Source organism: Osmia bicornis, chromosome 15 (assembly GCF_907164935.1).
Source record: "Osmia bicornis bicornis chromosome 15, iOsmBic2.1, whole genome shotgun sequence".
In the NCBI taxonomy this organism is placed as follows: domain Eukaryota; kingdom Metazoa; phylum Arthropoda; class Insecta; order Hymenoptera; family Megachilidae; genus Osmia; species Osmia bicornis.
The window spans coordinates 7,959,396-7,984,864 of record NC_060230.1 but is presented as its reverse complement, the minus strand read 5'-3'; the positions used below and the strand labels follow the sequence as shown (position 1 = coordinate 7,984,864).

Genomic DNA, 25,469 nt, shown 5'->3' with positions numbered 1-25,469 from the left:
AAATGTTCAAATCAATATCGTTTCTTCAACTTTTGCTGCTTTTCGTACGGTATCAAACTAGCAAAAGAAGAATGCCATTTCCCGCAGCTTCCGGCAGTTTCTCGTTAACACGGTTCGAGGGATCCCATTGACACGCGAAATTCGCCATAGCAACACGCCTTCCACCCTCGCCTTTTCCCACCCTCCTAGAATCCCCTTTTCGCGTGCGAATCGACTGGTGTCGAGGAACTCGCAGACACGAGGCATCCGATTTAACAAAAGTTTCACAACCGACCGTAATTTCTAACAAAGAATTCGATTTCATCCGATCTGGCTAACTCCGAACAAAGTGTTAAGTTGTTGGCAAGATTGCACTTACGACTGATCGATTTGAAGCTTTATCAAAATTTCTATGTAAATATTTTACCATTCATTTTAATACAAAATAGGTGCCTGCGAATTGCAACAAAAGTGAAGACAGCAAAAGCAGAAAAAGAAGAAAATTCTATCAACAGCTTGGCACACCGATCTTTCAAAAATCTGTAACTTTTGAAAGAATGAAGATAAAGTAATATTTCTTTTTTCTTTAATGAAGTTCAAGTATTCACATTAGATAAGACTTTAGATCTTTTAGAGAGAATGTTGTTTCCAGCCATTGGGAATTTTTCGTCAAAAACATTTTTTTATTGTAATATGATTAATATAATTGATTAATATATTGTAATATAATTATTGTAATTTATATTTACTTTTAATTTGATTATAAATTCCAGCAAGATTAATACTAATAATCGCGGTATGTCTTCATATTCAACTCTACATTTTTTTGTTTCTTATGGACAACATTCTGTTCACTAACACTAGTATTTTCTATAAACATATTAAATAAAAACTTATATGTAAAATCCATTTTTATACCTATTATACAAACGCTACACTGAATTCAATTAAACTTAGTTTGGAATAATGTACCGCAGTAAAATCACACTTTATTAATGGCCAAAGTTTCTTATATAAATATTCCTTAAACTTGTAAATTATTTGCAAACGGTTACAGACGGATGTAATTAATGGTACACGTAGTACATAAATACTACATTAACAGTTGAACTGTGAAAGATCGTGATTTTTTTTACTATAAGCTAAAAATAAATATTTTTGTGTATACTTGGTTTATTCTATCCTAAAAGACTCAAAGTTTAATTTATTAAACAAAAAGGAAGACAAAAAAAAGTGTTGCCTTATTTAATTTTATTTAATTGAACCTATTATTTCACCTATTTGAATTTCAAAATTATATTACTCAAAAATAAAAGCTCCTGGAAAAGAAATCTTTTGTATTCATCATTGATAGACAGTCCTCTTTCCATCAAGTAAATAATTTTATTTTTTTGAAAACCTAGAAAAATCGATTTTTAGCCACAGAATATGGTTTTCTTCCCACTGTACGTCGTTTCTTCACCCTCTCTTCGTCATCCAGCTTCTACGAAACTTAACCTTCCTGCCCTTTTTCTGCTTCTAGGGAAGCTCTGTTATTCCTCGAGCCACGAACGCACGCCTACCAGATAGCCGGATGGCGAAACGAAAACGAGAAAGCGAATCAACGAGCGTGTGGTGCGAGTATATATGAAATTCTGTGAGAGAATGCATGGACAAGCGTGAAAAGCAAGAATTTGCAAGGTGCGGCTAAGAGGAACTTAGTCGACAACTGCAGTCAGAAATTACGTATGCGACGACTCGCTACCGCAATTAACAACGCGGTAATTTTCTCTAAGATTTTCTCTAGGAAACACGGGATAGCTGAGACTCTGGTGGAGCCGGGTAATGATCGGCTCCGGAATTGAGTTTCCGTTCCGAGTACTAAATTTTACTCTTGTGCTCGAATTATGCGAGGGTTAAAATTTCTAAACTTTATGTTCGGAAATGAAAATATTCTCTATTTTTCCGGGCAAGTAATCTGAAGATGAGAATAGCGGGTGGCTAGCTCGGAGAAAAAGGTTTCAGGTCGCGAAAAGCGATCCGTCTTGGGGTCGCATCGGAACGCCACTTATGGTAATACATTTCGTGCATCGCGCAGCATGCATAATGCAGCCAGAACTCGGAATTTATGTTTCGAGGCCGTTGTTACGAGCACTCCTGGCGGAGGACTCGTGTCTCCTGTCCTGCAAGAAACATCTGCTGCTCGAACGAAGAATAGAACGAGCTTGGCTTTTCATGGATCCCGACCAGAGCCTTCTGCTCTCTTCCGTTCCGCCGTCACTTTCGAATACGTGATTCTCTCTAGCCGGATTCGCAACGGACCGAATTTTCGGGTAAAAATTTCCACCCTTACACGTAGGATGATCATTCCAACTCTCGGGTACGAACAAGGAATCTGCGAATCTAATACACACTTGGCTCGTTGGGTTTCACTTTTGCTGAGCAACGAGATCGATGCAACTGTACCACCAGATGGGAAAAAGCTGTGCCAAGCGAACAGGAAGTGAGATAGAATAACGAGTTGCCGGTAACTGAGTACCAATTCTCTGCAAAAACTAGACAGCAAAAATATTTCCCTAGACGCTGATAAGCTTTTCCTGCAAATATTCAAGGAAATATAAAAGAAAATGAAAATAATATGAAATACAAAATTACGAGATCTGATATTTGTGCCCATAATTATGAAAGTGGTCTAAGTCAAAATTAAAAAAAAAAAAAAATGAATTTATCACTTATTTCACACGACATGATTTTAAACTAAATTTATTCAATGTAATTTTTACAACAAGAAATATATGACTTAGACCACTTTCATAATTATGGGCACATTTGATCTAGCCTGTTTGATTTCTAATCAAAGATGAATGAATCTTGAAGGTTTCTTTCCATATTAAACTTGTTTTAACACGATTAGCCACCTCGGAACTTACGAAACTTTAAGTTAATAAAAAGGTTCTATATTTAACGCCGCATAATAAATGAGTTGCGTTAATTTTTATTCGCGCGCTATCGATGCCATTCGAAGCGGCGTTATCTAGCTGAAGAAGATAAGCTGGCGATTATTTTCAGAAATGCAGTTTATCTGCATTTTCTTCGGTTTGTAAACACCAAGATATAGAAGAAAAATGAAAACTAGGGAAACATACAAATATGAATATGCCCAGTGGCATAATTACACTAGGTAACAGCTAAAAAATAAAAATCCCCATAAAAAATTCGAGATATACTTCCGAAAGGCCCCATCACCCCAGGACAACCAAACTTCGGATTTATAGTAATTGAGGGACGAGAAATCGAATGAGACAAATTTCAGAACTGGCAAATAAACCGTTCTCGAGATATACAGGGTATTCTAAAAGTGCGGAAACCCCCTGTTACCTCGATAAGAACGCATTTTCACGGAAAATGACTAACCTAACCTAGGTTAGGGTTAGGGTTAGTCATTTTGCGTGGAAATGCGTTCTGATCGAGGCAATAGGGGGTTTCCGCACTTTTAGAATACCCTGTATATCTCGAGAACGGTTTATTTGCCAGTTCTGAAATTTGTCTCATTCAATTTCTCGTCCCTCAATTACCATAAATCCGAAGTTTGGTTGTCCTGGGGTGATGGGACCTTTCGGAAGTTTCCCCAAAATTCGTCAACTCATGAGAGTTAAATTATATTAAAATTAAGTAACACTAAATAATTGATACTTTTAGAAAAACTGGAAAAAATTGATCCATCGAAAATAAAAATTTTACATTGTTTCGCCAGTGCGTAGCATACAGTTGGAAAATGATAAACTACGGTCTTCCGAATGATCGTTATTGGCCTATCGATACGGCTATGCATCAGGCAGCTAACAGCAGATTCGGAGCAATCGGCGCATTGTTTTATTGCCAGCGACGCTCCCTATTCGACCGATGCAAAATTCCCCAACGATTGCCATCAATTCGCGACGATCGTTTGTTCCGGTTGAATCGCAAGCTTCTTCTATTTGTCGACGGAAGCGATTTAACCTTTGTATGGGCGACCGGAAACCGTCCTACCCGTTCGAGCTTTAATATCCGACATTTTTATGTTTCTAAAATAAAATCGTCGAAACGCTGGGTTGAGGGAGGCAATATTAAAGAGAAGGGATGAATCACGAGCATCGAATTGAAAATTCAAAATATGAAATTTTAGTAAATTATTCTATCTGTTTATTTGATAGGCATATCCACCCCTTGATAATTTACATAAAAAGGGCTCGCTATTTGGAGGGTCAACCCTTCTGGTCCGACGCTGCACGTGACCAATTCCGTTTACATATAAATGCTCAATTCCCAGATACAATATCAAAATAACCACTGGTTATATCTTAACAAATAATAGATAATAAATATAACGCAGCGTGCAAAAATTGATCTGTTGATACAATGTACTAATATACATTAGGTTAAATCTGTTGCGCGGCTTAAATGAGGGCTGCGAACCGCGAACACGTTGAAACTTGACAAATAACAATGGAATGCAAGTGTCAAAAGGGTAAATCACTTCTGTATCGCAAGAAACGTAACTATGGTAACGGGGCAAGGAAGATGCATCGATAATACTGATCCGGTCCCGGCAACGAGCAGCTGTTCCGAAAGTATGGACGGATTTCGAGGCCGAGTCGGCCTCGATCGAAAGTAAAAGCGTGTAACCGTAACCGGTATCGGCGCGACGCGACGGACCGCGTATAATCGAGTTTCATACTCGTTGCGATCGAGCTCCTCGGGTATTACGGAGATCCGTACGAAACGCAAGCGGGGCCTAACCTATAGCGGTGTTTTTTTCTTCCTCTATATTCACTCACCTGATCGTTCGTTCGGTCGGCTCCGAAAGCCAGTCTTCGGGAGCGTGTAAAATAATTCCGTGCTTCTTTCTTCCACCACTGTTCGCACCGACGAGAAGGACGCACGCTCTCCGAAGCCGGTCGAGAAAAGAACAGCGACAGCAGTGGCGACGGCGGTGGCGGCGGCGGCGGCTGTGGGCGAAATAAAACGGTGTCCCTTTTAACACGGCCGCCCTTGTTGTCGGTGAACACGCACGAGTCAACGGAATAGTTCGTAAGGATAAAAAATAAAAAAAAAATAAACTACACCACTAACGACAACGACGACGACGAACGAGAACCGACGAGCACCGCGACGATCCGCGTAGGCGCTGGGCGCGTACTGTGCCGAACGAACGAAAGCAGTATGGCGCCCGGCAGCTTTCCTGCTGCGCGCTCGCTCTCCTCTTTGTCCCCTTCCACGCATCTGTCTTACTCCCACTCCGGCTGCGTTCCTGCGCCTGTCCTTCTCCTTTATCCCTTCCCCTCTCTCTCTCTCTCGGATTCTAACCGAGCATACGAGTTCTCCGTTCTTGTCGCGCTATGTGCGTGCCTACCACGTTACTAGCGATGGGCATTTCAGACCTGCTCTTGCAAGATTTTTAACTAGTAATAAATACCTGAAACTATCGCTCAAAAATTTTCAAGTAAAAGAAATGTTTCTAGAGTATGCTTGAGCGATACTATTTTTCTTTTAATCCGCGCTGACTGGACTAATCACGAGCCAAACCTACTACTTTCATTTATTTCAAAAATGACATTTGAATGCAAGATATTATAGTAACGAGTAGGAAACCGAATGGAAAAATATAGAATTTCTGTTTGTTTTTATTACAAGTTTGCGTTATCTCATCTCGAACTCATCGCTAGCAGCTCTCTCTCGTGCCAATCCATCTTGCAACGTTCCCTGTTTCTCTCGATGCACAAATCGTCTCTTTTCCCCGAAACCTCGTCTATCCTTCTCTGTTTCTAACCTGCTACCCTCTCGAGGGTGCACGGAGCGTCTCTTTCTCGCTTACGCCCGTTCTTTCCGTCTCTGTTCGATCAAAGAGGCCCTCCCCTCTACGGATCAGTCGCTCGACTATCCCTACCGCTTCGTCTGGTCGGTGCGGAGTAAAGGAGGGAGAACGACGGGTGCGTGGAACGGAGGTGGACGGGAGTACATGCTTTCCGTTGGCGCCGCAGAGGGCAGCCAATGACGGCGCTGCAGGAGCAGTGTCCCTTGCGAGGTCGCGCGACCAGACGCCTCGCTTTCCCCCAGAGAACACGGCAGCGTGGGCGAGAGATGAGATTAAAATTAGATCGATTGTCGTTAATAACCTCTGTGCGCCGCGGCGTCCTATCGCGTCGGCCGATGCTCCTCGCTGCTGAAATGCAACAGTTAGGGCTGCGCCGGTTACTGTAACTGCGCCACCGGGGATCGAGTATCGCGCCCGCTACCTTTTATCTACTCCAAAGGACAAAGCGGAGGTTGAGGTACTCGTGTAGCTAGACGCGAGCACGTTTTCCAAGGAAATGGTTGAAGGTGTTGATAAAAATCCCCTCCCCCTCGACCACCATTTAATCCGGCACTGATAAAGCGGGCTAATTTCTGGGCTTATAATCACTGATAATCATCAATAATTAACGAGGAAGTATACTTGAAAATTGAATTTATGCATTTTTGTGCATCGGTGCCAAAAGTACGGAACTGCATTTTTCAGGTGCAACGATGCATAAAGGTGCATGGTATGCGCGTTAAATCTAAAATGCTTTCGATGTTCATCCACGGTTCCCCGACACGTAAGCGCCGTAAATACGACGGAAAGTAATATAGAAGAGAGAATTATTTCTCGCATCGCGTCGGTTCGAATTCAATGAAAGCGGTTTCTGCAAAGGATATTAGCGAGTCGGCCAGAAAATCTGGCGAACGGATCGGCTGAGAGAACGCGGAGTAGGCGTTAAGGACACGTGGGCATTCGTGTGATGCAGAAAATGCAAGGGAAACGAAGACAAGAAGGAACGTCGCCGGATAAATGATTCATTATGCTGTGTACGGAATATTTAATGATAAGGAACGAAGAGAAAAAAAAGATCAAAGAGACGCAAATGCCGTTCGTACAAAGGTGGATAAAAAAAGAAAATAGAAGATTAATACTGTTGTAGCTCTTTATAAAGGTACTCTATATTGAAAGTGCTATTAATTTATAATGTAAGAATAATTTCTAAAGGAGCACTGTATAATTTAGAAAATGAAAATAATATGAAATGCAAAATTAAATTAAAAATGGGACTCTCCTCTCCATGGTCCGTCGTCCGAGGATTAAATGACCGGTTGCATTTCAACATAATTTACGATTGATCAAACTGTTAAACGAAGAAGCTTGTCGACTTAAAATGCATCTTCCTGCAGCGTAATCCTGTCGTTAACGTTTTATCACACACTGGCTCGTCTAATTGGTTCGTTAGAACCCGGGCTGATTGTCGATCAGAGAGCGACGATAACGGTTATCGATCCGGATCCGGTACCGGTTCGGCAACCGCTCGATTACACCACGGAAAATCGAATCTCCTTAATAAACTGGATCGCACGTTAAACGCGTAAGGTTACGCCCGATTTTCTCGGATACCTCAGCCAACGGAACAGCGGTTTGCACGGAAGTTGCGCCGGAATATTGATTCCGCTCGAGTAGCTGTCTCGGCAAAGCGATATTTGCTTACTTCGTTAGCGGGCATTGCTTCTTCGTTACAACCTCGGCAATAATTAAATTCGCCAACTGACCAGCATTGTATCTCCAAACCTTCCGAGTTCAACGACAGAGCTCAAGGAGAAACCCTTGGTGCCCTTTTGTCAGTTTTATTTGAGGAAACTTTTTCAATCAAAGGGAGCAGAAAACTTGGATGTTGCCGTGTAGTTAAAATTGGACAATTTTATAGCTCAAGATTGTCTCGACGAAACAAAGCATCCTAGTTCCGAAATTCAACAGCAACAACGATAGCGTAGGAAACGTACCGTGGGCCAATTTCGTTCGGGTAATCACCAGGGAAACAGGTTACGAGCACGAATAAGACGATCGTCGAGGGAGCAGTTCGTTTAGTTGTTCGTTGAATCTTTTATTCAACGAGTTAAGTAGCTGGTAGACGTGTTGTCGCAAGAAATGCTCCGTAATGTCAAGAGACGCGCGAGAGCAGGAAAATGTAGTCGCGGCTACCCGAACAGGCTCATTGTCAGATCGGGTAAAGTGAAATCGGGCCAGTTTGGAAAATGTCGGGCGAATTGGTCTAGACAGAAAAATCCGCCTTGAACCGAGATTTTATTGAATTTATACTTATTGATTTGTATGGCACAATTTATACCTTTCTGAAATGCAAAGTTAACCAATGTTGCAATCATTTTAAAAGGTGCAACCCTCCGCTTCCACAAAGTGGCCCCCGAGCCAAAACAATTGCCCACCCCTGGTCTAGAGTGTTCGTATGTCCCGAAATGTTGGGTACCGCTAGAACAACGATATCGCCGAATTGATTTTCAAATCGGACTTAATAAGAAAGAAACGCGGAACGAAATAAGTAATAGCTACACGAGGATGATAGGGGTTTGCCTGGCTCGGTCCCCTTTCATCTCCATGGACACAGACCCTCAGCGATCCTCAACCTTGCCAACGCTGTTCCTGTAATTACATGGAAATCCGGTCGGTTGATTTTGCCTCAGGTTCGATCGACTAGCACACTAGCGGTTACCTAATGGCAACGCGTTATTCTTAATCTCACGATGCAACGTAATTACGGATAGGAGGAGCAAACCAAGCCGATTACAGGGTGGGCTCGATCAATGTCCCGGGTAAAAATTATTGATTGCTACGCGATCGAGATCGGCGCGGCGTTACAATTTATTATCGATCGATTCGATTATTGGCGAAACATTAAATTATCGCATCCGCTACCAATCACACCGCGAAGCTGATTTCTTTTTATACGCGTTTTTGTAATATTTTATGAATGTTATGAAAAATATCGAGTAATCGTGATAGAGATATTATACGCTTCGTGAACCTTTTCTTTCCCGCTCGTTATACGCGACGTACCTATCGCGGGTTGCATGCAATTTCGTGAAAAGTGTTTCAGCTGGAAAAAAGTTAGCCATCAATCGTGAAATCGTTGGAGTGCGGAGGATTCGTGAAGCCGACCATGACCGCGACATTAATCGAGCGGTGCTCGGTGTATGCGCGCACAGTAACCGCTAGGTAAAACCGCAACCGATAACCTGGTCGGTTTATCTTGTTGCAGAACACCGTGAAACTTTACTCGGCCATCAACATCCTTCCCGTCGCTTTTTCACCATTCGACTCGATCTCCGAGTCGATCGAGAACGCGTGATCGATCCGCGACCAAACACTCGGGATGGCTCGCGTTTAACGACCCGCCACTGATGCTACGCGTTCCCCGTTCGAAAAAAGGAGGAAATCGGTGCGAGTTGCGGCGGACGGAGCAGCAGGTTCTATCGATCGATAAGTCGTTATGGTTATCGTCCATCGGCGCGCGACTTTTTTTAACCGTACCTCGCCTGATATCCGGTCTGGTATGCCAAAAAATTGGACCAACCGAGATGGAACTGGTTGTTGCTAACTTCCTTCGATCCACTTCGAGACATTCGTGTATCCATCGGCGACCGGTGAATGGGATTGATTAATAGGCGGTTTTCTTGCTATTCGAAAATACTTGAAAATGGAATTTCATCGTATTGGTAGGTTGCGTTCAGACGAATTTCTATGTCTAGTTAGAGAAGATTTATGAAAATAGAGGGAGAGCAGAGCTGTGTTTACCACTAGGCAAAGTAGACACGTGCCTAGGGTGTAATGAAAAGAGGGAGGTGAGAGTATACCTAGGGCCTGAAAAGTTTTACATACGCCCCTGGAGGGGGGTGTACAGAGTGGAGGTGCCTATTTGGATAACCTACCTACTTATTTATAGAATGACCTAGTACCATTCTATTCCATCGAAAATCTAATTCTTAGGAAGCTAGAAAATCAATGGCTGTAGCCATGATTGATTGGAAAACACAAGGAATTTGTTGAATAGATAGGATTTATTGGATTAGATAGGAGTACAAGGTTTAGGATACAGTTTCTTTTTATTTATTCGTACACGACATTTGACAGTGAGCGCCATGCTCATATTTCTTCCGTTCGATAGGCGTCCAAGTATTATCGCCGAACTCTCCATACCGAACGGGCGTCTAGAAAACTAATTCTACTAGGGTGTCCAGGTATTATCGCCGTACTCTCCTTGTTGGTCGAGTGTCCAGGAACAATTCTCCCGTACTCTCCCTTCTTTCGGTAGGCGCCCAAGTATTGTCGCCGTACTCTCCTACCGGGATTTCTCTCGCTCTTCTCCGGCAGGAGTCCAGGTATCATCGCCGAAATCTCCATACCGAACGGGCGTCTACATAGAAAGCTAATTCTACTAGGGCGTCCAGGAGATGCTCTGTACTCTCTCGACCGACAGGCGTCCAGGTACTATCGCCGTACTCTCCTACTGGGATTTCTCTCGCTCTTCTCCGGCAGGAGTCCAGGTATCATCGCCGTACTCTCCATACCGAACGGGCGTCTAGAAAACTAATTCTACTAGGGCGTCCAGGTATTATCGCCGTACTCTCCCTTCTTCCGGTAGGCGTTCAGGTATCATAGCCGTACTCTCCTACCGGGTTTTCTCTCGCTCTTCTCCTGCAGGTGTCATCGCCGAACTCTCCATACCGAACGGGCGTCTAGAAAACTAATTCTACTAGGGCGTCCAGGTATTATCGCCGTACTCTCCTTGTCGATCGAGCGTCCAGGAACAGTTTAATGTAAATCCGGCCGGCCGAGGACAAGCGCGGATATGCCACCTCACCCGATCGGGTATATGCAACTTAACCATCCACTCCCCAGCAACCACCACCCAGGTGGCGGGGAGTGGAAAAACTGTCAACTCATGTATTTCAAATCATCGTATTCAGGTACGGAAGACCCAACACCAGACTCTTTGTCGGCGCGTAAGGAGTTTTGCTAACCTGAGTGGGCTCCCAGCTACACCCACCAGGCGCTTAACGTCCACAGCGTCCAGGAACAGTTCTCCCGTACTCTCCCTTCTTCCGGTAGACGTCCAGGCATTGTCCCCATACTCTCCTACCGGGATTTCTCTCGCTCTTCCCCGGCAGGCGTCCAGGTATCATCGCCGTACTCTCCTGCCGGAGTCCCTAGCCTGCCGACCAAGAGCGGCCGATGGTCTTACCTCGTCCTCTCTCTCGGCTAACAGCAAGCAAAATAGGCCGAATCGGTCACGAGCCATTAATTTATATCCGTTCGTTGCTATCCGCGACCGCCGTAATCAACGATCGCGTCGTCAAGAATGAATTTGTCGTTTTCGCCCCCACAGGGGCCGGCGCTTTTTGGGGACTCATCTGTCCCCATGTTGCCCAACGAACACTATCGTCCACGCGCATTGGGGATGGGTTGGCAGCACTGCCAACCCCAAACCCAGCGCATTTTTACATTTCTCCTTCTTTTCTTTTCCATACTTTTACTTCTGTAAACTTATCTCTCCATACTGTTATCGTGGTCGGTGTATGTGTGTGTGTGTGTGTTAGTGTGGCCCCTTTTAGTCGCCTCTTACGACAGGCAGGGGATACCGTGGCCGTATTCTAAGCCCCCGAGGCACAGGGGGAGTCTCTGCTTCCCGCGATAGCTCATAATTGCCTTTTCTCGAAATTTTCTAGACGCTTCCAGACCGCGTCGTTTTCGCGAAGTTTCTTCTTTACCATTGTCACATGTCTGATTTTCCTCGATCATTTATCAAAAGCCAATTCATCAAACAGTGGCGATAATTTCAATTGGAACACTGTTTTTATAGGTCGCGAAACAAGGTTGATCTGAAACTGCGAAACGATAACAGTATCTCCTTTAATTAGCGGTGCAGAGTAACAGGGCTTCTCCCTGTTGATACTCGGATGCTTGCAAAAAAGAAGAAGAAGAAGAAAAAGGAAACGCAAAACGAGCTTTTGTAGTAGTCGGGGAAAAGATGGATGAAGACAAGCAATTGCAAGAGGACCGGTGTGTTTTTTCCTTCCTCTTTTGCCCGGTAGCCGCTTCCGGTTGAAAGTGCACCTCGTAAATTTGTCATGATACCAGAGCGAATCGAAAAATCTCGATGAACCGTGAAAGGAAATAGCGGTCGTACGTTTGTCTGGACCGCGCTATCGTCGTTACATTATTATATCCATTACCTTCGATCGGTTAGAAAGCCATCGGTTCCTCGGACCATCTCTATTTCGACGTTATCACGAGAAGCAATAAGTTGCGACGCGAAGACAAGACGAACAGAGGGAATTCTGACAGAGGCCGATTCGAGCAAAAACGTCCTGCGGAAAGCGGAGGGTGTAAACGTTTAACGGGATCGAAGCGTTTCAATTAAAAACACCCTGCCACTTTCATTCACCGACTGTCTGTTCTTTCGTTCGTTTTCTTTCGATTCGTTAGAGGAAACGTTTCTTCGAGATATCTCTACAGCTTAACGCGTTGATTGCCTCGGGGGATACCGACGCCTCGAATTAATAAAAGAAAAGTGGAAATAAATAATTTTAAACGGCGCTAATAACGCAAGATAGACTCGCGAACGATAACCTCGTTTTCCCATCCCACCGAGCGAGACACTCGAATTCCCGTCATTTCTCCGGTATCGTTTTATGTTCTCCATTTCCTTCCCTCTCCGCGGTCGGATTTAAAACGCGACACGTATTCCGCCCGACAAGAGCCCCGGAAAACTCCGGGTTACTGGATTATTCACAATCCCCCCGCGTGTTTTCCTATTTTTCTCCGTGAAACGGGAAACCGTTTCTGTTTTATCCTCAAAGATGTTTGCCGTGAATAAATTTCAGTCCTCGTTGAAATCTTAGAGCCGCAACGATTGCGTTTCGCGATTCCCTTGCACAAAATTCTCAAACGGGGTGTCTACCTTCGAATCGGAAAATAATTAATCATTGAATCGAAACACGATCGTTTAAATCTGATGAATTAGAAGAATAATCGATCCTTTTCCTAAAATTGTCGGACGGCGGACCATGGAGAGAGCCGCTTATTATCTAAGATTGAATGGATAAAATTCTCCCAAAGGAATCGAATCGTTCGGGAACAGTAGGAATTTCAACTTTTGCCATTTCCTGTTAGCCGTGATTTAAGCTGTTCTGTGGGCAAAGAGCACTTTGTTGTACCAATAACTTTAAACGGGTTATCTTTATGGGATCTTAAGACGGCTTTAGGTATTGATCGGTTAGAGCGCAAGTAATGTCTGTTACCCGGCCGTTTTCTCGGTATACTACTAGATATTGTGCATTACTTTTTAATGAATTTTACGAGACTTGTCTATTTGAAGAATCGATTACTAGCTTTTGGAGGTTATCATTGTTTCAAATTGAATAGGGCAGTGACAGAGGCAAATTAAGATTGAACTGAAATTTAAAATTGAAACTTTAAATAAAATTAAGTAGGCAACATTTAATCGCAAAGAGAAGGGGCAACAGGGAAAAATGGTGGTAATTATTTACAAGTTTTCCCTCCTCACCGATTTTCGTGACCTTGAAATATGTTGTCAAGGTCATTCTGAACAACTTTTCCCTATATATGTTACCGCCGCTCGGCCTTAGTTTCCGAGATATTCGTAAAAAACTGTAGTTATACTTATGTCACCAGTACACTGTATTCCGGGAAAAATGGAGATTGAATGGTGATTGAAAGAGTTATTGAAGTGGTTTGAGGTTAGGGTTAGGGTTAGGTTCAATTTAGGTTAGGTTTAGAGCGTACATGGCGGGATACGAGAGCCAATATTCCTCGTTATGGAACTCGTACGTCTCATTACGTGGGATATTTAATATCAACATGATATTAATGAGCGTATAATGGCATTTTCCGACATGATGGCCGAAATGTTTCCGATTTCTGACGAAACACAAAATGAATACCAGGTATACAATATATTTCAAATGTGAAAGAAAGGTAATTATAACGTGAAAAAATGAAAAACAATACCCTAACTCTAACCCTAACCTCAAACCACTTCAATCACTCTTTCAATCCTCATTCAGTCTCCATTTTTTCCGGAATACAGTGTCCTCGTAATCTAAGTTTAACTAAAGATTTTTGCAAATATCTCGGAAACTAAGGCTCAGCGGCGGTAACATGTATAGGGGAAAGTTGTTCAGAATGATGACCTTGACAACATATTTCAAGGTCACAAAAATCGGTGAGAAGGGCAAACTTCTAAATAATTACCAAAATGGTTTAATTTGGTGCTGGATGGTACTGAATGGAGTAGATGAACATTAACCATACACTTTACATTTCTCGCGGCAGAGAAGCGGCTCGACCCGATCAAATAGAGGCGTCAGACAAATCGATTCAGAATTCCATTCAACACGGGAATCCAATTTAATCCGTGGCGATCAGATCGTCAGGAATTACTGCGTTCTCTGTATCAAGTATCAAGGATTGTTATCGTCCGCATATGCGAGTTTCATTGGAGGGACAAGCGACGTTACAAGGCGCGGGTATCAATAATATCGGCAAACATTAAATACCCGCACAATGGCCGAATGGCGTGCAGATTATCATTATGCTAACTACATACAATCGTGCTGTCAACCTACCGTCACACGCGTTATACGGTGCCCCATGGAAATACGCGTGACGTATAAACATACCTTGAACCTGTGCGAAACGTCTATCAACCATAATGTATGTATCTCGATATCTATGGTAACTATAGTTATTTGAAAATAACTGGAACAAATTATTTTAGAAATTTTAATTTATAGTGGGTGAAGAAATTATTAGAGCCACGGTATGAAAAATAGATTTTTCGCGTTTGCGCAGAAATAGAGCCACAATTTTAAGGTTTTTACATTGAATAACTTTTAATCAATAATCCTCCGCTAATGATGTACAAAAAGATACTTATAAAAATAAATAAATATATTTAAAAGATTATATTTACATTTGTATGTTTGCTGCAATTATTGCCACAATTATTTTCGGCATACTTTCGATGCATTTTAAGCGATTCATTTTGATTGCTTCATTTCTGGCCCATACTTCTATCAAACGTTCAATCAATTGACATTTGTTACTAATAATAAATATTTGCATAAATAGTCGATGGGGTTGAGGTCCGGAAAATTTCCAAGCCAGTTAATAACTTTTACTTTTTTCAACTGTGTATTATAATTTTACAGGCATCGATACATCACAAAAAAATAACAGAAACTTTGTTTAATTAGGTTTTCATTTAAGAATTAATCGTCAATTTATGCGAGCGGTTCTAATAATTCGATCACCCACTGTATATATTATAAAATTTTCTACGAAAGTATCGAGTCAAATTTTTCTGCGTAAACGCTGACGCGCAAATGGTGGTTCGCCACAGTCCTATACATGTATATACAGGGTGTTCCAGTTTCAGTGGTCCAAAAGCAAGAGAGTGATGAGGCATACAATTATTCTCCAAATTGTTATTGAAATTATTTTCAAATAATTACTTCACTGATTGATTTAAAAATGGTGATCCGCTCCTCGTAGGTTTCCCTGTTTCTTAACCCTTCCCCTTAGGAGGCCAGGGGGGGAATGCCAGTGCACGGGAGAGGGCCTCGTATACAGGGTGTCCCAGTTTCACTGGTCCAAAAGCAAGAGAGTGATAGAAGACATCATTTCCGACAATAAAGGTCCTATAATAACATGTTCGATTTTTGATGGTTCAAAAATTATTTCAATTTTAATAATTTACGCATTAAGATTGCCAAAATTTTACATGATTGCGTCCACGAATGGAGATAATTTTTCTAATCGAAAACACGCTTTTCGTGAAGACATTTTCTTTCATAACGATACTTTTAAAGTTAAAGACCAAATACCAAAATCAGTAATTATTCAAAATAAAGAGATATTTCATAAACTTTTCTAGCAAATAGAAAACAATTTGTTTCTGTGTTTGATAGCCACATTAATCAAGTATATGTAAGCTGAATTTGAAACCAACCCACCGAGTAGTTTAGTCATAGTGATCGATTTTGTTGCGAAAGGTAGGAAATAATGAGGAAATCACTGAAATTGAAATAACTTTTGAACCATCAAAAATCGAACATATTATTATAGGACCTTTTATGTCCTCTATCACCCACTTGCTTTTGGACCACTGAAACTGGGACACCCTGTATACGAGGCCCCTTTCCCATGTACTGGCATTTCCCCCCTAGCCACCTAAGGGGAAGGGTTAAAGATCAGGGAAATCTACGAGGAGCGGATCACCATTTTCCCTGGCGAAGATCACTATGCTCGTTACAATCAGGTAAATCAATCAGTGAAGTAATTATTTGAAAATAATTTCAATAACAATTTAGAGAATAATTGTATGCCTCAAACGCTAGAATTTCCCTGATAAGCTTAATAGCGAAAATAAGTAAAAAGTTTTAACCACAGTATGGTGTTTAACTCGGAAAATTTAGGTTGCTAATTTTGCCTGAAAGGCGATACAGAAAATAACAGGTTCAGATATAATTAAACGTTAAGTATAGAGCCGAGCTACGATCAGTTTTCCCCGCGAGGAAGCTTAATTAACCAAATCCCATCATCGTTGATCGCGCATTCCACGCGAAACACTTCGTGCCAACGTTTTTTCGATAAATTTTTTCAGCGATTTACGATATCAAACTACGAGCGGAAAAAGGAATTAATTACAAGGGTCCGTCAGCGTTCCGTGCGTTCCACGTTCAAACTCACTTCGATCGTGCACCCGAGCAAATAACTTTCAAACCCCCCCATTTCCGTGTAACGTCAAACGGTAAATTTCAATTTCGTCTTCAATTTACAAAATTAAGCAAATAACTCTATGCCATCACTAAAGTAACTCCTACTTAATCTTATCAAAGTGCAGCTAGTAAAAAAGAATCGCAAAGTAACCGTTTAATTCGAGACTCGAAGGAAACGCGGTTCATCACGGAAAATAGGAAAATTACTTTCGCGATACTAAAAGGAGACCGTTTAATCAGGTTAAAGCGAGCATCGGCCTGGATTACGAAAAGAACCTCGCACCGTCACGGACGATCGTATACACGTCCAGATAACTTTACAATTATTTTCTCGTTTCGGTTGGATTATTGGTCCCCGCATGAAATCACAGGGAAAACGATATTTACCTACAGAGGAGAGGCTTTATCAGCCTCGTTAGCCGAAGAGGAGCCGCGCTATTCAATTTTCCCCGGTTTCCTGGCGGGCCTTGATCGAATCCGCCCACGGTCAACGAGATTTCGATTTCGTTGCTGGACCAACACCGGAGACCCCTCGAAAACACGAGAAAATTAAGGAAAACCCGTAGACAGAGCGGTAATCACCGGAGGCCAGACAATATTGCCTCCTATCCCTTTTCAAACCTATGCATTCGATTCGATAAAATTTTTTAATATAAACGAGTTTCTGGCAAAGGAAAAATCGAATATAAATGAAATTGCATAAAAATCGACGCGTGGCAATGGAGCAATGTCTGTTGTTTAAGAGAATAGAAAGAAACTTGCAACGAGGTGGAGGAATGCGAGGAATGAAGGGTATCCGCGTTTCTCAACTCGCGTAACACCGCGGCTGAAAAGGAAACGCAAGGTAACAAGACCATCTCGTTACTCGTCGTCCGTTACGGGAGAAGAAGCACTCGTCTACGTTTGAGTGGCTCGTTTTCCGGTCGGAAAAGGGCTTCTTCCCGAAGGGCGCACCGACCAACGGAAAGAACAAAACAGCCCGCGAACGTCGTCGGATTAAGCGAAAGATTCTAACCAGACACTATTACGATTCCTTAATTTTACACCCCAAACGATTTTCACCGTTAAACCTTTTCGTTCCTTGATCCACTGTAATTCGAATTTTCTGCCCTTCAAGGTAATAGTACTCCATAATTGATTTAGCGAGCACATGTTGAAAAAAGGTCAGGAAGAAAGTTTGAAATTTACGACAGGAATTTGATATATTACCACAAAGTTACAGCAGTGCATAGAGGGTTAATCGATCACCAGATCATGATTTATTATACGCCGCACGCGCTGCATGGATTAAACGTTTCGATAGAAAAATGGCAATCAGTTTCTTGTAAAGTGTTATATAATATAGAAGCACTAATTCCTGGGAAATAGTTTACCGAGTAATTTAACTGGTTTCAAAGAACTAATAGACTGGAACTGAAATTTTTATCGGGAGATTGGTAATCTGACGGGCTCCGATTTTAATGGATAAGTTTCCGAATGGCCCCACTAAAATTGAGAACTCAGGTTCGGTATATAACCTAAATTGACTACCAGAAACCGATTAAAATTGGTTTTAGAGCTGGATGTCTTACCGTTTTGGGACTGCGTATGCGCTATTCAATACTGCGCATGCGCTATTCAATACTGCGCATGCGCTATTCAATACTGCGCGTGCGCTATTCAATACTGCGCATACACAGAACCTAACCTTACCACGATATCTCGAAAACGGTAAGACATCAATCTCTGAAACCAACTTTAATCGGTTCCTTGTAGTCAATTTAGGTTATATACCGAACTAGAGTTCTCAATTTTGGTGGCGCCATTCGGAAACACAGCCATTTTAATTAATTAGAGCCTAAATCTCCAGCAGGCCTCCAGAGAGCAAGTCCAAAAGTGAAAGTCAAATATAGTGAAATTGATGTTCTTTGAAATAGAAATTAATCAAGCAACGCTATATCAATTAGTCGATGCGGTGTGTATCATAAACACCGATAAACAGCGCAGAATTTCGCTTTAATTAACAGATTGCGGTCAGTCGGGTTTCGTCGAATCGCATTACGAAGAGCGATGCTAAAATAACCATGGCGATTTTCCTCGAATTCCAAGAGTTCCTGGTGGATACGATGAACCGAGATATCAATGGAGAATAGAATTCACTTTCATTCACAACGTTAACCGTGTACATGGAACACAGCCGATTGTCATTGAGAATCGAGCTTCGAAGGTTCGAAATATGAATGGGAAGTTCGATCCGCACGAACCGACAGGAAACTCGTCCTGAATGTAAATCGATCTCACTTCCTGCGGTCATCCCATTGTACGTCTACTTTTGTGCTTGTTAGCCCTGCGATAATTTTACTCAACACGGAAATTATTAATAATTACAAGCGAAGGAAAGGGTGAAAGGAACGATCGATGATATTAACGACGTTTCGCCTGAGTAATCCAGTAAATTGAACCATTTCGGCTCGACTATCTTTAGCTTTCTTCGATTCTTCTTAATTGAAAATCAATTAACTTCGCCGTTTCCTTTATTGGATCATTATAACACAATTATTCGCAGCAATAGTAAGCTTTAAGAGAAAGCCTTAATTTTAATTTAAGTTGTAGCCTAACCCAGAGTTCGCTGTCCAAAAATTAAACTAATAATAGAACAAATAGCATTCGTCTACTTGTCCGGTTGTGCGTAAAATAATAAGGAGAAAACACTCGAATAATTGTTAACAACCGGGATATTTTCGTTTCTAAAATACATTCGTATCTGCGAGAAGGAGAATGCGTACGTCTGAAGTTATTCCGCGAGTGTATTATCCAATTACGGCGAACATCTCGACTATTCATGAGAGGAGGAATAATGCCAAGGCATCTCTTAATACACCGAGTCGGCTAGGCAATACCGAAACCTAGACGAGACGCGACGCGACATCGGAAAGCACCGAAATAGCTTTTCCCAGCTACTTCCTGCTTAAATAAATTCCCTCACTCTCTCCCTTCTATTTTGGCAACTATCTTTCGCGATCACCTTCATCAGATTTTCCAAAATATCATTTTCGATAATCGCATTCGTCCGGAACGAATTTCCAATTAAATTCAAACTTTAAATCATAAGACCCGGCTTCGTCGTTCGAGGATTTATTAGCACATTTATTATCCTCCTTTCTAGATAGACTGTCGATGACCGTAAAGAATGGTAAGTAGAAAAATCTACAAAAAGGTCAGTCAACCATTTGGAATCGTTACTCATCCTCGGTTAATCTTTATCGTTGTGTCAACTTTGTTGCGTAACTCGAAGTGTACAGAAGATAGTATTCAAGGATTCCTTTGCGCAAATATACCAGTCGTATCTGTTGGCAGTTCCATTTCTCGCGATTAACGCGATGAATTGACCAGCGAAAACGTGCTTTATATTACACCACTCGTATCATTTTTTCGTTGAAATTTTTTATTTGTATCATTTCACGAAATTAATGAAACGTTTGTAGGCGTTTAGTGGAGGGGGAAGGCGGTTAGTCTCCCCGGACGCCCTTAGCTCGTGTCGGCGACCGCCAGGTGGCGGCGGGATTTGGGTGCGTTCTCGCTGGCGGTCCCCCGGCATGAGTTCCAAAAAGCGGGGTTATAGATTGTCGAGACTAAAATGCCTTTTTTTCTCTCCCTACACGTTAGCGGTTGTTGGTTTTCGTGAGAATTACGGGAAAATCGTATAAACGCGAGCGAGTTCGAAGCGGATCAGAAGCGGCGCGGCGTGGCGCACAAAATGGGAATTAACGAGCGTGCGATTAACCGGGTTAATGGACTAAGGCACGCGATACCGCATCGTTTCCAAGCGGGCGGGTTGTTGACCGGATGACTGACACTCTCGACGCTTCATCTAGGCCAGGCCTTAAGGCTACGCAGCCTCTTGGCGATTCTCCTATTCCTTTCGCACGAGACATCCGTCGAGTCGCGATCGAATTACCGTGGAAACGAAAGCGTTAACCCTTTCACTCGTAACGCCAACCTCGCTTGTCCGCAGAATAAGTAACGCGTGAGGTCGCCTTGATGAAAGGTTTAATTAGCAGTTACCAAGCTGATTCGTCTCAACGAGGGTTTCGCCAATTCAATTCATTCCGCTCGATCAATCGGCCACGTGTTTCGCCTGGCGAGTATCAACTATGTACCCCCTGGTTAGGCTTATCAACGTCTTCTTAGCTGGAAGCTGGTGGAGATCGAAAGGAAGAAAAGTTTGCCTCCCGTGGGGTCTGTCGCTGATTGATTCGTTGGGAAGGTTAGCTTCCGGTTGTTTCGGTCTGGCGGGGAATGCTGGATTTGATAAATTTATTTGGAGAGCTACAATTTTAATCCAGAGTTAAAACTTGTATTTTTTAACTTTTCTCGTCGAATTCTTAACTCCGTTCTTTAAAGCTCGCGATTCGAGGTTAAAAGCGTTGTTTTCAAGAAAGCGTCTCGAAGAAACGGACTCGGACGCGTTTTCAAGATGTTCTGGGTCAAGTATGGGGTCGTGGAAAAAGTGCTCGCGTAGAATTAAAAGGAGGCTGCGCCTAGTACCGATTGTTCGTCGCGCTGTTCGGAAAAACGAGCATAGAAACACGTTAACGAACAATCTACGGTATGGGCTATTGTTCTCTTAATGGCACAGGGGCGGGGGTATCCAGGATGTCAACGTCATTACGGATGCACGAATCTGGCGTACGGCATTAACCCACTTTTGTTTAATCACAAAGGCGATCTACGGGTTCAACGTCTCGTTACACCTTTGGCGCCACCGCTGCTAATTGCTTCCAACCTTTCTATTTTCAATTCTAACGATGACCGTGAACCGACTGATAGCTTTGCAAATAGCAACTTGTTAAATTGAATTCAGCCGAGTTCGTTTAATCCTTTCGTTAGAGTGGTGTTCAATTAAAGGGGGTTCGTACATGGGCGTGGAGATACTACAGTGGGTGATCAAATTATTAGAATCATGGTATGAAAAATGAAGAAATAAAGCCACAATTTTAAGGATTTTACATTGTGTAATTTTTAATCAATAATTCTCTACTGTTAATATACAAAAAAATTCTTATAAAAATAAACAAATACATTTACAAAATTATATTTACACTTGTATGTTAGTATTCTTTTCGGCGTACTTTCGATGCATTTTAATTGCTTTACTTCTGGCCCATACTTTTATCAGATGTTTAATCAATTAACATTCATTTTTCGATAGAGTTGAAGTCCAGAGAATTTCCAGGGCAATCAAAAACTTCCACTTTTTCAAACTGTGTACCATAACTTTACAAGCATCATAAAAAAGTAAAAAAATCTGTTTAACTCGGTTTTTATTTAATCATTTTTATGTAAAATCATCAGTTTATGCGAGTGGCTCTAATAATTTGATCACCCACTGCTGATATTTCCCACTGAAGTGAATTTTTCCCGTGAAAAATTTCCAAATTTGTTAGCGCAATATCTCGAAAACAAATGAAAATCAAGTTTCAAAAACACTATCAAATGATCGAAAGAAAAATATATAGTTCCATTTAAAAAACCAAACTTTGCCATTATATTTTTGAAAATAACAATGCAAAAAAAAATTCGTCCCCTCTTACCATGCAATTTCTTGTATCTTTAATAGTTTAGGAAATAATAGAATGTTTCCAGTTACGCGGGACACACTGTATAACACTCTATAACTAATTAAGAGTTAAGTGATTTACATTGCTATGTTATAAATTCTAGTCGATTTAATTTTGCACAATTTATAATCCACCCTCTACACCCGAATCCTCTACAAGAACGAAGATCAATTTTTTTCTTTTCTCTCAATAATCCATCCAGAACACACTTGTTCCTACTCGGGATCTGGAATACCCTCGACGACCCTTCGCGAAGGATCCAAGGAATCGTGGAGAGATTCGAGCACTTTCAATCGTCCATTGAAGCGAGCTGTCCGGCTCTGGCGAATCCAGTGGCGCGTTCGATACCACGGTAAGGTCGTGGATCGAAGCTCCCTGGAGAATCTGGACTGCGAAATGGCAAGGGATAGGCGTGCGGGTAACACGGATAGGGAGTACGTCGAAGCAACCGAGCGCACGCAACAATTTGCATGCTAACACGAGCCGCGGTGTTTGTCGCGGCAACTACCTATTTCTATGCCAATTGTTTCCTTACATCGATTCGAACACTGAACCCCGGCAACTCCGCTTCCGCCTGGAATCGCAGCTGGAAACGAGAAAATTTCACCGATTCCCTGGAAACCGACTGAATTATGCGCGGAGCGTGGCACGAGGAAGGTACCTCGCGGTAAAATGCAGAATGTGTGACAGCGTCGAGAACAGTTTTCATAGAAGTCACTGGATCCAGTGTAGAATGATTCGTTTTCGTGTTTCTAAAAATATTTTTTTTCACTTAACGTCGCTCGATATTATTATTATCCGATCGGTTTACCGCGAGATAAAGTTAATTATTCATTTCTCCGCGAAATACGTATCAGCAGAGGAAGAGGAGGATCAGAGAAGAAGAAACCTCGTGAGTCACGAAGCCAACTGCGTTTACGAAATCAATTGCGTGTGTCGGTACATCCGGTCTTTGAGCACGGCTTAAACACCGATGCCTCGCCCCTCGTATCGCTCGTTATTCTCGATCACTCGATCAGCGCACCCGGGGTGCTTAATAATTCAAAAGCCTAGGCCTCTTTTGACCCCGCTTCGGTGCCTCCTCGAACTACACGATAATCGTCTCTTGAGAACATTATAATTAGAACTTACAATTAAATGCTTCCATTTATTCTAACAAAAACATCGTTTGCGTTAAAATTGAAAATGAAATTTCAACATTGAAGGGAGAAGATTAAATATTCCAAATTTCAGATGAAAATGAAGATGAAGAGATAGTGGGAAACGGGTCGATTGAATCGCAAACATCATTTCCAGAGGATTCAGGAATGATTTTATGAAAAACTTTTCTGTAAATCATCCTGGGTAGCGAAGGCAAGTGTATCTCGTCGGTTCGGGATCGAGCGAGATAACCTGCGCTTTATCATATCAAACGACCCCTGCGTCGGTATTTATGCGCACATCAAAGGGATCTAATCAAAGCCGAAGAAAGAACGGGATCAAAGAGCGTCGATGGAACGCTGGTGCGTTGGCGAATTTATTTCTTTATCGGTAGAACGGTTCGAATGGAAATACAATTTCGCAGGTACATAAGTGTAGAAACAAGAAAACAAAATTCTGGAAGATCTATTATGATCTTATAGAGTACCTGAGGAATGACCACGTGGGACGTTGTTCGTTATTGTGACACATATCACGTATCTTCATCGATTGCAAAAGTGATCATGAAAAAAGTACTCCCTCGCACTATCAACTAATGGATTCCGCGAGCGAATAAACGTCTGCCGGAGAATATTTAAAGTTCTGTGTAAAATAAAAATGATAATTAATCTGGAAACGTTTCACCGTGAAGAGTATTCGGAGAAACTTGCGCCTACCATCGCGGCTGCACCCGATGTACGTCCCGTGAACAATTGTTCGTAGACTCAGATAACATCAACTAGGTCAGCTTTTCAACCTTGTCAGGTGTTCGTAGCGTTGAGAATACCTATGCAAACGTCGCCTAAGCAATGAAGCGATACTAGCATTCATAAACGAGACAAGACTCATTGGAAATCTGAACTTGCAATATCTACATTTCATCATACGCTTTATTCATATTTTTCTTTTTTTAAATTTTACTAATAATAATTTTGGGCTGTGTTTTTGAATGGTCCCACTAAAATTGAGAACTCAGGTTCGCTATGGAACTTAAATTGACCACAAGAAACCGATTAAAGTTGGTTTCAGAGCTGGATGTCTTACCGTTTTCGAGATATCGTGGTAAGGTTAGGTTAGATTAGGTTAGGTTTAGTGCATGCGCAGTATTGAATAGCGCATGCGCAGTATTGAATAGCGCACACGTAGTCCCAAGGTTGTACAAAAATTTCTTACCACGATATCTTAAAAACGGTAAGACAGTCAATTTAAGTTACACTCCGAACCTGAGTTCTTAGTTTTGATGGGGTCATTCGGAAACTTATCCCAATTTTGTATGCCTCAAAGTGAAATTCGACCGAGGGATTCGTTAAGTGTCTGTGTCCTGGAAATTTCCTCTTCTACAGCCCTGAAAGTGAAAAGTTATCGAGTCTATCGTAAGTTGTTGCCATCCACAAGGACAAACGCACGAGCAGCGTGAATCACGCCGCTGTTCGTGGAAACGTGAATAAATCAGTCTGACCTCTTGGCAAATCAACCAAAAACAGTTTCGCTTACCAAACTTCGTCCGTCCTCTCTGGAAACACTTGCACGGTTGTGCAAATCCGGTTTCTTGTTAACGCTGACGTCTTTTTTCCTTCACTGATTACGATATCTCATTAGCTCGTAATTACGAGGAAAAACAGAGCTTGATTGCGAAAGAAGCACTCCACCGTCACATTTTTTGTGTTTTTACAAACTCTACTCGTCTGATTTTACAAATTGTCAATAATGGAGGCCGTATAATTGACAGGGGACTATTTGAAATTCATATTTTATTAGCCAATCCTGAAAATCTTGAAAAAATTCTTGCGCCTTATGTTTAGTGGGTCAAAATCTTGACGAATGGCCGAAAAAAATTTTTTTTTTGCCACTTCCGGTCTGACCGGAAATGGCGGGAAAAGGGTTGGCTCCAGAGCGAATTTAGCTTGTTAAAATTCTTTTATCTATAAATGAAAAATCAGCTGTGAAATAAAAAGCTAACACTGTAAATTATTGACAAAACGTCTTCGAGTAGAAACACCAGCGAAAATTCGTATTCCTGAGCAAGGCGATCGATCCTCCCTAAACACTTGGTCGTTCATCCAACTGGGGGCGTTCGTACGAAATCGGGCG

At 42.0% G+C, this 25,469-nt stretch overlaps 1 protein-coding gene across 3 annotated transcripts in view; it reads right to left on the bottom strand.

Moving 5' to 3' along the window:
* The window catches only part of LOC114881303 (dystroglycan 1), a 104,210-nt gene that overhangs the window by 59,344 nt on the left and 19,397 nt on the right, over positions 1-25,469 (bottom strand). For 2 of the 3 annotated variants that reach the window (XM_046288989.1, XM_046288992.1), the window contains exon 1: positions 4,776-5,147. The exons of the other annotated variant lie outside the window; for it this stretch is intronic. The gene's annotated coding sequence lies outside the window, so the exon portion shown is untranslated. Of the gene's footprint in view, positions 1-4,775; positions 5,148-25,469 lie in introns of those variants that run through there. 3 annotated transcript variants of the gene reach the window in all.